Raw genomic sequence first — 16,391 nt, forward strand, 5'->3', positions numbered from 1 at the left:
ATTTCAAAAATGTCATATCTGGTGTTCACAATGTCAAAAGCCAGTTTCAAAAGTGGTTGGACATGAACTTTTAGGGTGAAATTCAGAAATAAAATTAACTAGACGCCCTCTGGTGATGACTTTTGAACTATGTCGAAAACAGTTAAGAAATTTTCGTAATGCCACATTTAACTGACATTTAATGAATTGTTCAACAATCTTGCGTGTATAGTGTTAATTACTTACAATAGAAAGAATCACTTTAAAAGTACGTGGTGGTAAATACTAGCGTTGACTTTGGTTCTGTAGTTTTTCGTGGTATAAAGTGTTTATTGTTAAAACTTAAAAGTGGATAAAAAGTGAAAAATATTTTATCTACGATCATCAAATAATATAACCATTACTGTTGTGAAAGTTCCACTTTAAATTTTCATTTTATCCATCGACAAATTAAAAGAAGTCTCTGATTGGTTTTCACCCATGGGTAAAATTGACAGAATTTTTTATCCATTGGGATTGGGACCAATCAAAATTGAGAATATTGGAATTTTATCTTTTCCACCACTTTTATGTTGGCAATTGTGTGCCGTAACCGCAGCAATATAACCAAACAAGCCAAATCAGCTGACAACAAAAACAAACAGCTAATTATTTAGTCGGAACTAGTAGTGAAATCTGTGATTGTTCAAGCAGTTTTTTGTGACAGAAAGTTATTTAAAATGTTGGAAGAAGAGAATGAAATGACCTGCACGCCACCTGACATTCGCAATATCGCAACGAGTGCAATAGAAAATCTTCTACCACAAAAATCGCGGCACAAATATGAGTGTGTTTATGAAAGGTTTTTAAAATGGCGCGCAGAAAAAAATACAACTTCTTTTTCTGAAAATATTATATTAAGATATTTTGTGATGCTTGCAGAAAAGTATTCATCTTCTTCTCTTTGGAGTTACTACTCAATGCTTAAAAGTACGTTAGTCATTCGTCACGATATACATATTGAGAACTATAAAAAACTTCAAGCATTTTTGAAGCGCAAATCTGAGACATACAAACCTAAAAAATCGAAAACTTTATCTTCTGAAAATATAAAGGAGTTTATCGAGAAAGCACCAGATGAAAAATATCTTGTAACGAAGGTAAAAAACACAAACTGTTATATACAAATTATTAAATACCTGCATTTCTTCAAGGTGGCTGTAATAATGGTATAATGGGTGCCTGCAGATCTCAAGAATTGCATGCAATGAAACTAGAGCACATCGAAGATTTAGATCGAGCTTTGCTTGTCAAAATTCCCGATACCAAAACAAAATTTTCTAGGAGTTTTACAGTAACGGGAGAATATTACTATATTTGCAAAAAATATATGAATCTTCGTCCAACCAATATACAATGTTCATCTTTTTTCTTGAATTTTCAAAATAATAAGTGTACATCGCAAAAAATAGGTATTAACAAGCTAGCTGCCATGCCGAAGAGTGTTGCTACTTTTTTGAATCTTCAAAATCCTCAGTTATATACAGGTCATTGCCTACGGAGATCATCTGCCACACTTTTGGTTGATGGAGGTGCTGATATTACCACCCTCAAGCGACATGGGGCATGGCGGTCAACAAGCGTGGCTGAGGGGTACATAGATAACAACTTAAACAATAAACTTCAAATAGGTAATACAATTTTAAGAGAAGTTAACAGACCGTGTACAAGCACATCTGTAAGTAATGTTCAATGTACAACTACAAAAGTTGACAGTACCACAGCTGTAACCAAGAATAATTGCGAAATTAATCTTGGCAAGGATCCTCCTTTTACTTTCAATAATTGTTCTAACTTTACCATTAACATTTAAAATAAAAATGACAATGTAACTAACTAATATATTCATATCCAAAAGTATTAAAATTAACCAACTAAAAATGTATTTTTCTTTTTGGTTATTTAATCGTAGATAAAATTATAGTTTAATGTTCAAAAGAATTAAAATTGATCAACTAAGAATTTATTTTAATTCGTGTTTTTTTTTTTTGGTTATTTGATCGTAGATAAAGTATAGTATTATACTCGCAAGTAAAGGTTTTTATCCACTCAAATGATTACATGCACTCGCCTTCGGCTCGTGCAGCAAACTTCATTTTTGTGGATAAAAACCTTCTTTACTTGCTCGTGTAATAATATACTATAAATTTTGATTACAAAGTGTTATCAAACAGTTGTCTACTTAAAGATTATAAGTAATGGATCACAGCGAACACAAAGTTTGGCTCAAGAAACCAATAAATTAGTGAAGTGTGTGAATTTTAGGTTAGAATTTTCCACTGAAAAAATCATGAAATGCTGCAGTAAATCTACAAAACTACAATAAAGATTAACAACTGCTGATACATTGAAACGTAAATTATGCCAAAAGGTAGGCTTTTCAATGTTTTTGTAATAATTTTCCAATAAAATCTCTCATTTGTCAACATAAGTTTCTTGCATTAAAGATACAATAATCATTCCGCATAGGCAATGCAATAATTGTGAAGCCCCAAAATTCGTACAACGCTCAAAATATCCGAATAAATATTTTCCCGCCATTTATGGTTACTGTTTTCGACCTCAAAGCCAGTAGATATACTAAAGTAGCGACATGGACCTTGACAGGGCAACAATAACGATTATATACTCTAGAGAGGGCGAAACTATCGAAATTCGACATATACCGCATTATTTACATAAAATGCCTAGCCTTGAAAAGCCTTAGTAAGTGCGTTTTGTCTCTGTTTCTAAGTTTAATCTTTACTAAATGAAATTGCTAAAGGGGATGCTCTAAAGAGATATTCGTTAAAGGTCACATTAGATGATAGATTTAAATCAAGAATGTATTTAATTAAACAGGCAGTTTAGTTTTCCAAGGCTCGACATTTTTTGTAATAACGCTGTAATTTTAAAGGTTCGTCAAATTGTCAGTAATTTTGAACATACGTCAAAACTGTCAAGATTCTCTCACTTTTGAAAAATTGGTAAAGAGTACAGTGATTCTGGTGTTCATCTGTAGTTTTACTGTGGTTATTGGTTATGAACAGATTCCATGGAACTTTCAAACCTGTGCTTCAATCATGTAAATAATAAATCGACACCAAAAACATTAAACAAAGGGGCCTCCAGGATGTTTAAAGTCGTCCACATTACGAAGCACGTCTGTGTGAGAATACTGGAAACTCATTCAAGCAAAAATTGTTTAAGAAAATGTAAAGTGGTAGGTATTAGAGTTCCTATATTGGGAGAGTTGGGACACTGAATGTCAATTTTCGAAATTTTGTTTTATTTACGTCGGTTGGAATGTGTAAAAAAACAAATTGGGATAGAAATCAGTGGTGTTACACTTTAAATTTGCCGAAAAGTCAAATTAAATTGTTAAAAAATGTTTCCATTTTTCGTCGACTAACTGCGTTTAGAAATGGTTTAGACTGGCAGTCGTCGTCAATTCACTGTTTTTTTTTATATGAACTCCAAATTTTAAAAGAGATTTTTTTGTAAGTACAAGAATTTTACGTCTAAACTCTTCATCACAAACATTTTTTCCTTAATTTTAAGAAATGGTCATCAGCGATAAAACAGAGAGAAATTGAACCTTTCCTGCCAAGTATTACGTTTATAATTAAGAAGCATTTGGAAAATGCTTCTTAAAAAGACTCCAAGAGAAAAAAAGTTGTATTTATTGGCTAAACGCTTAAGGTTGTACGTGTGAATCGTTTTAGACGCAAAAATGTTCAAGTTAATAGAAAAATGAATATAAATGAAATGATAGATCGGGTAACAGAACATTTAAATCCTGTTTGGAGTATATCCAAAAGGTAGAAGGTTTTCTTTAGACGATAAAATATTGGGTCTTAATCTTCGTAAACAAAGTAAGTAAAGCTATCGATTCCTTTCACAAGCATTTTGCTTTACCTTCTAAAAAGGCGTTATCAAAACTCCTTAGTCGTATTCCGACGAAAGCAGGAACTAACGAAACTCTTTTTGATAATTTAAAAGCTCAAGTAAAATCATTAAAAGCGTACGAAAGACATTGTGTATTAATGATTGATAAGATGGCCATTTAACCGCATATTTTAATTAATGCTCATATAAAAGAGTTGGAAGAGTTTAAGGACTTTGGCGATTTAAAAACAGAGAAGATTACTGATAACGTACTTGTTTTTATGATTAAAGGAGTCACTAGAAAATGGAAACAACCTATTTTTTATGCATTTTCAAATGGTGGGATTAATTCCAGAGATTTAGTTAGACTTATAAAGCAAGTAATTTAAATTGTCAAAAAACAGGATTAAATAAATGTTGTAGCTACTTTTTCAGATCAGGGCTCAAATAATCAAGCAGCAATAAATTACTTAATGGAGCACACAGGGCAAACATATCAAACAGTTAAAAAAAATCTAGTGCAATTTGTTGTTGATGGAAAGCAACTTATTTACGTTTATGATGCTCCTCACCTGTTAAAAGGAATAAGAAATAATCTGTTAAAATATAAACTTGTGTGAAACCAGAATTCTGAAGAAATTACAACATGTTGGAAGGATATTAAAATAGCATATGAACTAGACAAACGTTCTACTGAATTACGAGCCATGCCAAAATTAACGGAAACACATATAAACCCTTCCCATCTTAAAAAAATGAAAGTTTCATATGCAAGTCAAGTGCTTAGACATACCGTTGCTTCTGTTATCCCAATTATGGTGGGCTGTGATGCAATTTCCTTTAAGTAACAAATCACATGGTGTTATAATAGTTTTACCAGTTCATTTACCAAATCAACAAGAAATCATATTTGAAAAGGATGAAGACATTCAGCGTATAAAAGAGCTGTCGGCAAAACCGTCTAAATTGATAGCGTGGTTTGAATTAAATCGTACTATTCAGAAGCTAGAATATACAAACAAATACCCAGACATATCGGAACATTATACATGGCAAGCAAAAACCTCAACTTGGACGAAAAGAAAACAAAAAAAGACTATTGGCCCGATTAAAGAAGTATTTTCGCAACAACTGGCCGAAAAGTGCTAATATGTTTACTTCTGTGGGACAATAACAATAGCTATAGTAAAATTCTTTTAATTTTGGTCGAATGTTGTAAAACGTTGTTGTCTTTCTTACTCTTCGAGAAAGTAGCTAGGAGCAAGTAAGATAAACGATGGGCCGCCCTCGGCTCGAGCCAGGGGTATATTGTCTTTCTCGCACTTAGGTCATTTAAAAGAGACACAAAACTTTCGCAAGCCCAACTACGCCACCCACCCAAAATATATCAGTGATTCTCAACATGTTCAAATAATGCAACAAGCGCAGACAACAAGTAAATTTTATTTACAAAAAATGTATAAAAATATTAAATGTACAATATTTACAAATCTATTTACGATTTAATTAACATTTCACTCTCACTTTCACTAGCTGTATCGTCAAATTCTCCGAAATCACTATCACTATCATTATCCGAATTCACGTTAATGATAATTTCTTTTTGCACCTGGTCAAGACAAATTTGTTTTTTTATGTCTTCCTCTATTAGTTTGTCGCAATGATTGACTGTGTTGCCCCAAACTTCTGGTGTAACTTGATTTAAAGCCTTTTGCCACGTTTGTAAAATAGATTCATCGGTAGAATCAACTTTCCCGATATGTTTGTCGTAAAAACTTTTACTTAACGCCCAAACATGTTCTATCGGATTATAGTTTGTCTACTTTGTAATTAATATCCTGTTTATTAGACTTTGCAATTGCTAAAAATTCTTGTTTAAAAGCATTTTGTGGGTGCACTAATTTTTTCTCTTCAAGCCACCTTTTAATTTCGTCTTTTTTTCATGACGACAATGCTGTTTACAAATTGTTCACATTAAATTAAAAAGCCTTTGGGATTTAAAAATCACTTCCAAATTGAAATTCATAATTAACATGTATATTTGTTGGTAATAGTAAACATTTTGTTTATAAAGTTGACCAGGCAAACAAACAAAAAACATATTAATTTATTTAACAACAATAAACATAACAAATACCAAAGTGGCATCCCATAGTTTGGGAACGACTGGTAGACCCTCCCATTTTCCGCTACGCTTGACGGTTTGTATTTTGTTTCACTCATTCGCATAGTAACAACAAAGACAAAACTAGTAGCAGATGGGAAAGTGTTATTTGATACATTTATACAACATTCGGCCAAAATTAAACTACTTTTAGTATAACCGCCTAACAGAGACTACTCACGGAGTAGGAAGACTACGAATGGACAATTACGTAAGCGAAAAAGCTTGCTTCCCAGTCAAAAATATGAATTTCTAAAAGCCCTCATTTAGGATTGACCACCAACACGTGTGATCGTGTAAATCTTTCACATATATATATATTTACACATTTTTAAAAGTTTTACCGGATTTACTAATAGATGTATATAATATTAAGCTAATCAGTGCTCTAGATTCAAATTTAGATTCTAATATTCTAAACGGACGACAATTTGAAAACAAAAAATTGTCACACATATAGGTGCAAAATTTATATTTTGCAATGTAAGACATAGCTGTTGACCGTAATAAACGGTATTTTCGGCCATCAATCCCCCTGTGAGCTTAAGATTAGCTGATTAACTGAGAATTTTTACCATGTGGAAATATTACATATGACCTTTAAGGGTAATGTTAACCGCCTGGCGAAATTACAACGCACCATCAACTGGTGACTGGTAAGTGATGACACCCTGCCCAGCACTACCATTACAACTCCTTAAAATTTAGTAAAAGGAGTTGTACTAAAGTTCTCTTTTTGAAACTACTTTCCGTTTCACAATAAATAATTTGTGAAATCTAAGTAAAAAAAATATATTTTCTCTTATAGGAATTAAAAATGTTGCTTATGCCATAGAGACGAGTAGAGGTAGTACACCTTTATTCTATAAGTGGTTACTATGGCACATTATTTGATTTAGTTATTTTTTTATCTTACTAATAGAAAAAAGTGGCCTTTTGGTGATTTTTTTATTCTCGGTGAAAAAATTTCTCAATGAAAGAAAAAACGTTGTATTATACACGTAAAGAAAAGTTGGCATTATTTACTCGTGATTCCTTTCTGACACTCGTGCTCTGCACATCACTCACAGATAAGGAACAACTTTTCTTTACTTGTACAATAACTACTAGTAAAAGTAGTAATTTGGTTAATAAAAAATAAAATACCAAAGGCCTGTTAAAATGTAGTGTAAGACCAACATAGAATGTTCTAGAATTAATCATTGCTAAATCCTGACAGCGTAATTAGTTTTAGGACATCCAAATATTGTAACGTAGTCGAGAAGTAATCGTCAAGTAGTCGACACAAAGTAGTTGTCTCAATGAAAGATGGACATACAAAGCCATCGAAAAGTCCTTCAATCAAGTAAGCTTAGAAATTATTAAAGGAAATTAAAGTATGTCTGCGGAAGGTGGTGTTCTGTGGAACTCAGGCCAAAATGTCAAAGGAAAAATGTTAAAATAATGAAGCAAATTAAATTATTGCTGGAATCCAGTTTTGCCCCATAGAAACCATTTACCGTTCGGGTGTTATTTGTGTCACGAATTCACGGCATTTAACGGTTTACGCTTGAGATTATACAACAGGTGTAATTTTTTCAGACTGCTAGAGTGCGCTAGAATACATATCAAACCCAAACCCTCCACAGACATTCTCACGCACGTCACTGGAATCCGGAATGAGTTGTTAATACTGAGAAATCAAAGACGGAAAGCTTTTCTGGCTTGAGTACCATCCCACTGTGAAATTCGGGGGAATAAGACTGCAGTACCGCCTTGCGAAACTCAGGACACATCTGAATCTACCAAGTGTTTGTCGTGTAGACTACAAGGAAATTCTTCCCCCATTAAAAGAAAAGATAAACGACAGACGAAATCAAGAATGGCAACACATGTCCGTCACAAAAGAAAAAAATTATATCTCCTACATACTAAACCCTCCCCCTAAACCTTGGTTTGCATCATATTCTAATAAAGAACGATCTCTTATTTCTTCCCTAACAAGAATGGGAACAAAACACTTGAAAAAAATTGGCGTCCTTCCTGACCCAAACTGCGACTGCGGTGGGTCGTGGTCGAATTAGTTCCCGTTAATCTTTATAAGTATAATTCTGCAAAACGTGATGGTCGAATTGGCTCCCGTGAGCAGGTAGAAAGGAAGGATTAAGTCACAGATATGTTCATATTTTGGATTTCAAGGTGGTAGAAATGTTCAAATAATTATTTTCTTGGCACGATATGCAACAACAAATTTCATTTATTCCTGGTTAACTGGTTATTTAAAAAAAACGAGAATGTTATTTTTTAAGGCCAAAGCTCTCTGTAAATATCGTAAAATGTTCTTGCAAATACGCTTACTTTACTATAAATTGAATTCTCACAGATAGGATTCTATGTGCCTCGAGAAAAAAGTTTGAGAACTTAGATATGTGGTCAAGTATCAAACAAAAAATGTGGTTCTGGCTCTAAAGTTTTAATTCTTCTTCGGTTTTACATAATTTGCTGTAAACTATATGGGATATGTTGTATATTTAGGTGCGCAAATAAGACCTATACATTAGGTAGTATTTATGAAATGCAGCAAAAGCTTTTACTATACTCTTTCTTTCTAATAAAACATAAATACGTCTATCCTTTATTATTAGAAGTAGAAGCATTTAATTCATTTTATAAATACTACCCATTAAGTTTTTGGATTAGGACTTTGTAAATAAATATTTTTTATTTTACGCAATTTGTTTGGCATCGAAAGCCAAGTAGTACACAATGAGACAAAAAATACTAACACCAAAAAATAACCACCCCTTCCTTATCATAACCACCTCTAAAGTTGACAAAAAAAAACTACAAATAAAGCTAGATCGACACGGTTTTTTGCGTACAGGTGGAGTACCTGTAACTTAAAATGAAGACTAGGAGCCGGTTTACAGAAAATTTTAATTGCAATTAAATTTTAATCCCGATTAACTTGACATTTGTCAATGCATTTTAAATGGCAACTTAATTCGAATTAGTTTAATTTCGAATTAAATCTTAATTTCGCTTTCTGTAAACTGGCCCTTAGAGCCGCTTTACAGAACATTTTAATGGCAATTAAATTTTAATCGCAATTAACTTGACATTTGTCAATGCATTTTAAATGGCAACTTCATTCGAATTAGTTTAACTTTGAATCAAATCTTAATTTCGCTTTCTGTAAACAAACCCTAAAAATCTTTAAAACAAAAACCACCCGTTTCTAGCAGGGGGTGAGTAGATAGTAAAAACGTAACAAATTAAAAATTGTCAAATTTTGATATGTTGTCAAGTTAGATGCGCAGATAAGGACTATACAATAATGTTTAGATTTCACCCCTAGATTTAGTTCAATGTCCTCAGGAACTTAGACGATTTTTAACAGAAAACACTTATGACGTAAACAATTATAGAGAACACACTCGCTCCGCAAACAGTCTTTTCGAGATAGTATCGTTTAAAGCAACAATTCCGGAAGACAGAAATCAAGATCAAGGTGCGTACCTGGTGCCTCGATATCTGCGGACAAATTTACCATTTCATAGAACCACTACTTTCACAAACAAACGGAAAACCAAAAAATTTGCAACTACTATTTTAATATAAAGAAGGACTGCATTTATTAGAGAACGGTAGGAAGCAAACACAATTGCTTTACTAGAGCATGTATTAAAACAAAACAATCCATTACGGAAGTGTTAAGAGAAAGACGACTGCAGACAGCGAACAAAGACGATGAAGAAGTAAGAAACGTTGACGCAGCATTTAAAGATAAAATAAATGACCATCTACAGGCACATAACCTTCCGTCAAGTCGCAGTGATATTGCGGCTGTATTGGTCGTAGACGAACCCGTATTTTGAGAAGATTTGATACTGTATCCCCAAAGAAGCACCCCACTGTCATCACAAACTTAAAAATTTAAATCTGCTTGCTGATCCCATGGTTTACCCACTTTTTTCCATTCGGAGAAATGGGATACAACAATGAACTGCACAGATACGAAGACAATAGAAGACGAGCGGACGCCGATGCTATGACATTGACAAAACCTCCTCAAAGCATACAAGAACAAGAGGAAAACGAAAACAGATTGAAGCAAAGTCATAATCAGAGAATTTAACAGATATCGTCTTCAAGTCCGAGACCATTTTTCTAAATTTACATAACAGCGGCAAGCTATTTCAACAGTACATTGTTGATGCCTGGGTGAGAGCAGAATCAGACTATTTATGGTGGATAAAGCAAAATCAAAACCAACTAAGAGTAGCTGAATATACAGCGATAAGGCGGTATCTAGAAAACAGAGCGGTCAGGGAAAATGCAAGAATTGGTAAAATTACCATTTCACCGGCAACGTCTGTTAATAGCCCACGAGAAAAATAAAGAAGACGATATCTTAATGCAATGACATTAGTAGCAAGACACGGCAAACCGGATCTATTCATTACTATGACATGCAACCCCAAGCGACCAAATTTCAAATGGACAAATTTTTGGCGTTGTGCTAAATTATATGTAAGCTAGGTGAATACAATATCGCCAAGCTGGCAATTACGCCAAGGGCCAAAATCTAGGATCTTTTGGGTTCTAAAAGACAGAAGACACTTTGGGTATTTTCCCAATCATAAAAAAACTGCATTTCAAAAACCATTAAATTCTAACCACAGATTTTAGTTTGGCAGAACATTTACCGCCTAAAGTGTTACCATTTGATCGACAACGTCTGCTAATAGCCAACAAGAAAAAAAAAGAACACGATATATTAATGCATTGACGTTAGTAGACACGGCAAACCGGATCGATTCATTACGATGATATACAACCACAAGTGGCAAAAAATACAAGCAAACCTACCACACAAACAAAATATAGGCCGGACCTGATGCGCAGCGTTTCATACTTGTTACTTACTAAAGAGAACATGCCTTTTAATAAATACCAAAACCGAGAACCTACATCCACCCATTATCCGGTTGCATCTTTTCCGAGTCACCTTTCTGTGTTTTTCTAGTTTTTTGCCCTCTACAAATAGTAAATTTTTATTGCTTAAATCGATAGAGCAATCACTTACGAATATGAAGAAGTATCACCTTCTATACCGCCGATATGCAACGTTCAAAATTTATTTTTATTTAAGGCTTCAGGGTACCGAAGCGATTGTTGAGAATTGGTGTACTACAAGTTGCATACTTTTTTTAGACCTGTTTTCAGTGACAGCTGTCAATCATCGGACAGGCATCCGACCTTCGCCTCGGGGTGTCTTGTCCCTTCTCATAAAATGCAAATAATGTAAACAAACTGAATTCCACTATCGCCCACGATAGTTTCTCTTATTTCAGAGATTCAACCAACATACAGTAAAAAATACGTTTTTTATTTTGTTAAAAAAATTTGATACTAAAGAATAATAAAATACTAGCATAGTTTTGTAAAAAATAATACACCATTACACCATTTATTTATTGGGTTTTATGTTTTAATTAACCGAATTCTGTTCGCTATATTATGTGTCATGTGCATTTCTAATTGGATCACTTGCATTGAAAAAATATAAAATAAAAAAATTAATTGATGAAACATTATTGTTCTTTCAGAAAACAGTTTAACTTTAAAGAAGTTACTAGGAATATCTCATTAAAATGATGCTGATGATTGCTCTAGACGAAATGTTAGCAGCCGGTCAAAAAGAGCGTGCGTTGGCAATCGAAGCCGGTGAGACTGATAAAGATGGAGTACCTTACATTACAGTTGTAGTAGATGGTGCGTGGTCTAAACGTTCCTACAAATCAAATTACAACGCATCTTCTGGTGTTGCAACAATAGTCATTGCAAGGACTAAAAAAATTTTAAACGTGGTCAAGTCTATTGTATGATGTCGATAATAATTCTGTTGAGTCATTTAATTCAGTAGTTAACAAACTTGTTGGGGGTAAAAGAATAAATTTTTCAGAACGCGGTTCTTATCATGGAAGATGCTTTGCGGCAGTCGTAAATGTAAATAACAAAAACAAATTTGTATTTAAAATTATGGAGACAATATCAGGGAATAGTGGCATTTACACAACAAAATTTTCAAATCGCTTATTAAAAACCAAAGAACTTCAAGCTACAAAATTAAATAAAAGAAAAATTCGTATTCAAAGTGCAGATTCGGATTATGGTGCGACTAATGACATAATAGACATGCCAACAGAAACATATGACAAAATAAAAAATGAGTTCTTGAATGATTTGGCTGCTTGCGATATTTTAAAAATTCCTTTGTTAACAATTGGTCAACGTAATAATAAGCAGTGGGATAAAGAAAGAAATAATAGATTAACGGCTAGTAATTTCGGAAGAATTATTAATATGAAATGTACGACCAATACAGCGAATGCTGTAAAAGATATCTTGTATCGTGTGGGATTATCTAAATTTAAAGAATTACCCGAACCACTACAGTGGGGAATTGATAATGAAGAGAAAGCAAAGGAGAAGTTTGAACAGATCACAGGTATAAAGGTAGATTCATGCGGCTTTTTTGTTGATAAAGAAAAAAAATTTTTAGGTGCAACACCAGATGGGTTAGTGGGTTCAAATGCTATTGTTGAAATTAAATGTCCATTTAGCGCAAGAAACACAAATATTAAAACTGCCATAGAACAAAAATTGATTAAATACTTAGAAAAAGATTCTCAAGATGATAGTAAAATAGTTTTAAAAGAAAAAGATAATTACATGTATCAAGTACAAGGTCAGCTCCACATTACTAATCGCCAAACTTGTTATTTTATAGTGTACACACCTCTACGGATTTAAAATATTGTATTATTGAGAAAGACGATAGTAAATATTGGAACGGAAGAATGATAGATTGTCTTGAAAATTTTTATATGAATGCCATGTTACCAGAAATAATTGATTCAAGACATAGTTGCAATTTACCATTACGCAGCATAATAAAAAAGGAATAAAAAGAATATTTCAAGTTTAGTTTTAGAGATTTTTACATAAATACATAATATGATGATAAGCATTTTAATAATTATTATAATTTTTAATTTGAACAATAAAAGTAAAAAAAAACTTCCTCAGTGGGTTGACACCTTGTCGTGGTGAGGGAGCTCAGTAGTTCTATCACAAAACCTGTGCAGAACGAAGCTAAGTACAACCAAAGTTTTAATCATCTTTTTTTATATTTTTTTTTAAACAGGAATAATTTTATTGTTAAAAGTATTCAAAAAAATAGCGAGCGTGATTACTCGTATTTCAAAATCTCATAAGATACGTTGATAGCAGTGTCTAAAAAAAACGTAATGCAAATCTATAGGTACCTAATTATTTTGTTAAAAAAATTAATTCCGAAATCATGTGCTTTAATTTTATACCACTATTAGAGAAATCGCTAAAATTCCTACTTGTGCCGATACATTTCTCTGTCTTGAACAAATGCAATAAAATTAGTATCTTGTGGGTCACCCCAATGGTGGTTACCTCCAGCGGTGCGTCCTAAACCCGTCATAAATCTTCTTCCAGCTAGCTACGCATTCGAAGAAGGATGCATTAAAAGTTGCCTACTTACAATTTAATTTTTGCTTTATATCTAACAATTAAGAACAGTTAATAAAAATCTAAAATATCTCAAGTCTGTATTTTTAAATTTCCTATAAAATGGTTTTTTTAAATTCTCAATACAATGCTCCGTTATCAAAAATTCGTATCAACTTCATTAACAGACATTTTATTTAATAAAAAAATATCTAGGCATTTATTTCAATCAAAAATGACTCTTCGACCTAGATTTACTTATAAAGAAACACTGCAAATGTCAAGAAACTCTTCAAGTCTAAATTTGCGGCTAAAAACAGTGAAAACAGTTTACACGTAAAACGTATGCGCCAGCTCCCAGAGGGTCTAGAGCCTTAAGCAGAGGCTTGAGGGCTGACCAAAAAAAAGTATTCGATAGGTTCATCACATCAAATATCTGGATGCAAGTGTTGGTAATTTCTGGGTGGCGAAAAACCACCCATAACGGACCAAAATCGGAGAACTTGGTTCCCGACATCCGTCAATCAAAGCTCACTTTGATTAAAAGGCATGTTCTCTTTAGAAAGTTATGGTGCATAAACGAGTTTCCATATCCCTACTTCTCAGGGCGGAAAAATTCTTATCAGTTTCGATAGGACACAAGTTATGATAACAACTAGCATCATTTTATGAGTCCTTTTTGAGGTTCACTTATGAAGAACCCTGTATCTTGGTCCTTGAGACCTGAAGATAAATTCAACACAAAAGAATTAGTTGATACAGCTGTTTCAGCCGAAATACCAGATAAATAAAATGAACCATGCATGTATATGTTAGTAAAAAAACACTACATACGTAAACCGTGTAGTAATAAATACTTATCCCAATGCAGTGTGTATGCAAAATGGTGAATGCAGCAAACATTATCCCAAACCATTTTCTGCGAATAAACTGTAACTAAGAGATAATCTTTTGCGTCAACCCGATTATAAACTATCAAAAATGGAAGAACAATAAAGTATGAAGGCACTACTATTGACAATAGATGAATTGTGCCTCATAATAAATATCTATCAGGGTATTACGACTGTCACATGTATGTAGAGTGTTGTGGGTCAATTTATACAATCAAGTATCTACATAAATATGTCTAAAGCAGCCGATTATATCACCGTACAAGCGCAACAACAACAACCAAATACAGAGGGGGTTATTAATTAAGACGTAGCATAGAAATATGAAACAAGAACTAGTCATGCCGTGAAAACGTACGTCGTTTCTTAAAAATCGTATCTACGCGATCTGTACATCTCTCCCATTTTATTCTATCTTTTCCAAAACAAATTTTCTATCTGCTTCTATTGCTATGGCTAAACGTCTTCATACTTGCGACACGTCAGCGCAGTTGTCAATTTTCTATTCATTCAAAAACAATTTGTAAATTTTTGAATAATTGCTTAAAATAGATAAATTAACAGAATTTCGTTTCATCGGTATGTGCGCCTTTAACGTCCATTTAAATTTTAAATGTTTGGCTCAACTATTAAAACTTTTTTCAGTTTTCCTGTGGATCAAATAATAAGAAATAAATGGATAAATGTTTGTAAAATAGAAGAAAAGCTAAGAAACTACAAAGACGCAGTTATTTATTCGCAACACTTTAAAATGTCTGATTATGACCAAACCCGATTACCCTAAAAAATCCTTTTAAAAAGATCTATTCCATCCCATATGTCAAATCCTGCCAATATCCCAAATATACAGATCTCCATCCTACTGGTAATACTAATACGAATGTAGCCTTAAACTCTTTTACGTATCTTACCGTAATTTGAACACTTCGTTTCTTTATTTATAGAAATGAACAATTCCAACATTTCACAACAAATGCATGTATAGTCGATTTTTTTTATAATCAACTGTCTAAGAGCCGTCAGGTTGGCATTATCATAAATAGTATTTTTTTTTGAATTAAGGTTGCTGTAATTTTTTACCTGGCAAGTTCAGTTTCCAAATTTTTCAAGTTGTCTTCAATGTAAAACACGTACAACAACATTTAGTTATTTTAGACCACCTTTAGACTAACGAATTAACGATTAACACTAAAGCCCAATTTTCAAAAATGTCAAATCTGGTTATCAAAAATGTCAAATCTGGTGTTAAAAATGTCAAATACAGAATACAGACAGTTTCAAAAGTGGTTGGACATGAACTTTTAGGGTGATATAGTCTGGTCTTTATTAGAATTTTGATACTGACAGTTAATTATATAAAAAAATAAAATTTAGATGCTAAATACATTGGAGATATACAGCCGTATCATTTCAGTAGTCCCCGAAAAGCAAAACGTCACCTAAATATGGTACAGCAATATGTTGACAAACAAAAACAAGTAATCAAAAAATTGATGACCGAAGACTTCAAACTAAGCACACATTTCACTAATTTAGACAATTTAATAGACCAGCTTGTTGAAAAAAAATTGTTATCGGAAGAAAGACAAGAAACTATAATGGTATGAATTTATTTATTTGAAAAATATTTAAAATTTTTACATTTACATTGTAGAATTCAGTATCTGATGCTATAAAAGAGATTTTAAAAACGCAATTGGCTTCAAATAACGTTAAATTAGTTAAAACGTTAAATTAATAAAGCTTACAGCATTTGCCCTTACTCTCAATTTTTATTCTCCAAAAGCGTATAACTATGTTAGATCGACTTTTCAAAACCTTTTACCCCATCCTGTCACTATTAACAAATGATACTCGGCTGTAGATGGAAATCCCGGATTTACATAAGAAACTTTTGAAGCAATTAAAATTCGAGTGGCCAA

The sequence above is a fragment of the Tribolium castaneum genome, chromosome 3, assembly GCF_031307605.1.
Source record: "Tribolium castaneum strain GA2 chromosome 3, icTriCast1.1, whole genome shotgun sequence".
Classification (NCBI taxonomy): domain Eukaryota; kingdom Metazoa; phylum Arthropoda; class Insecta; order Coleoptera; family Tenebrionidae; genus Tribolium; species Tribolium castaneum.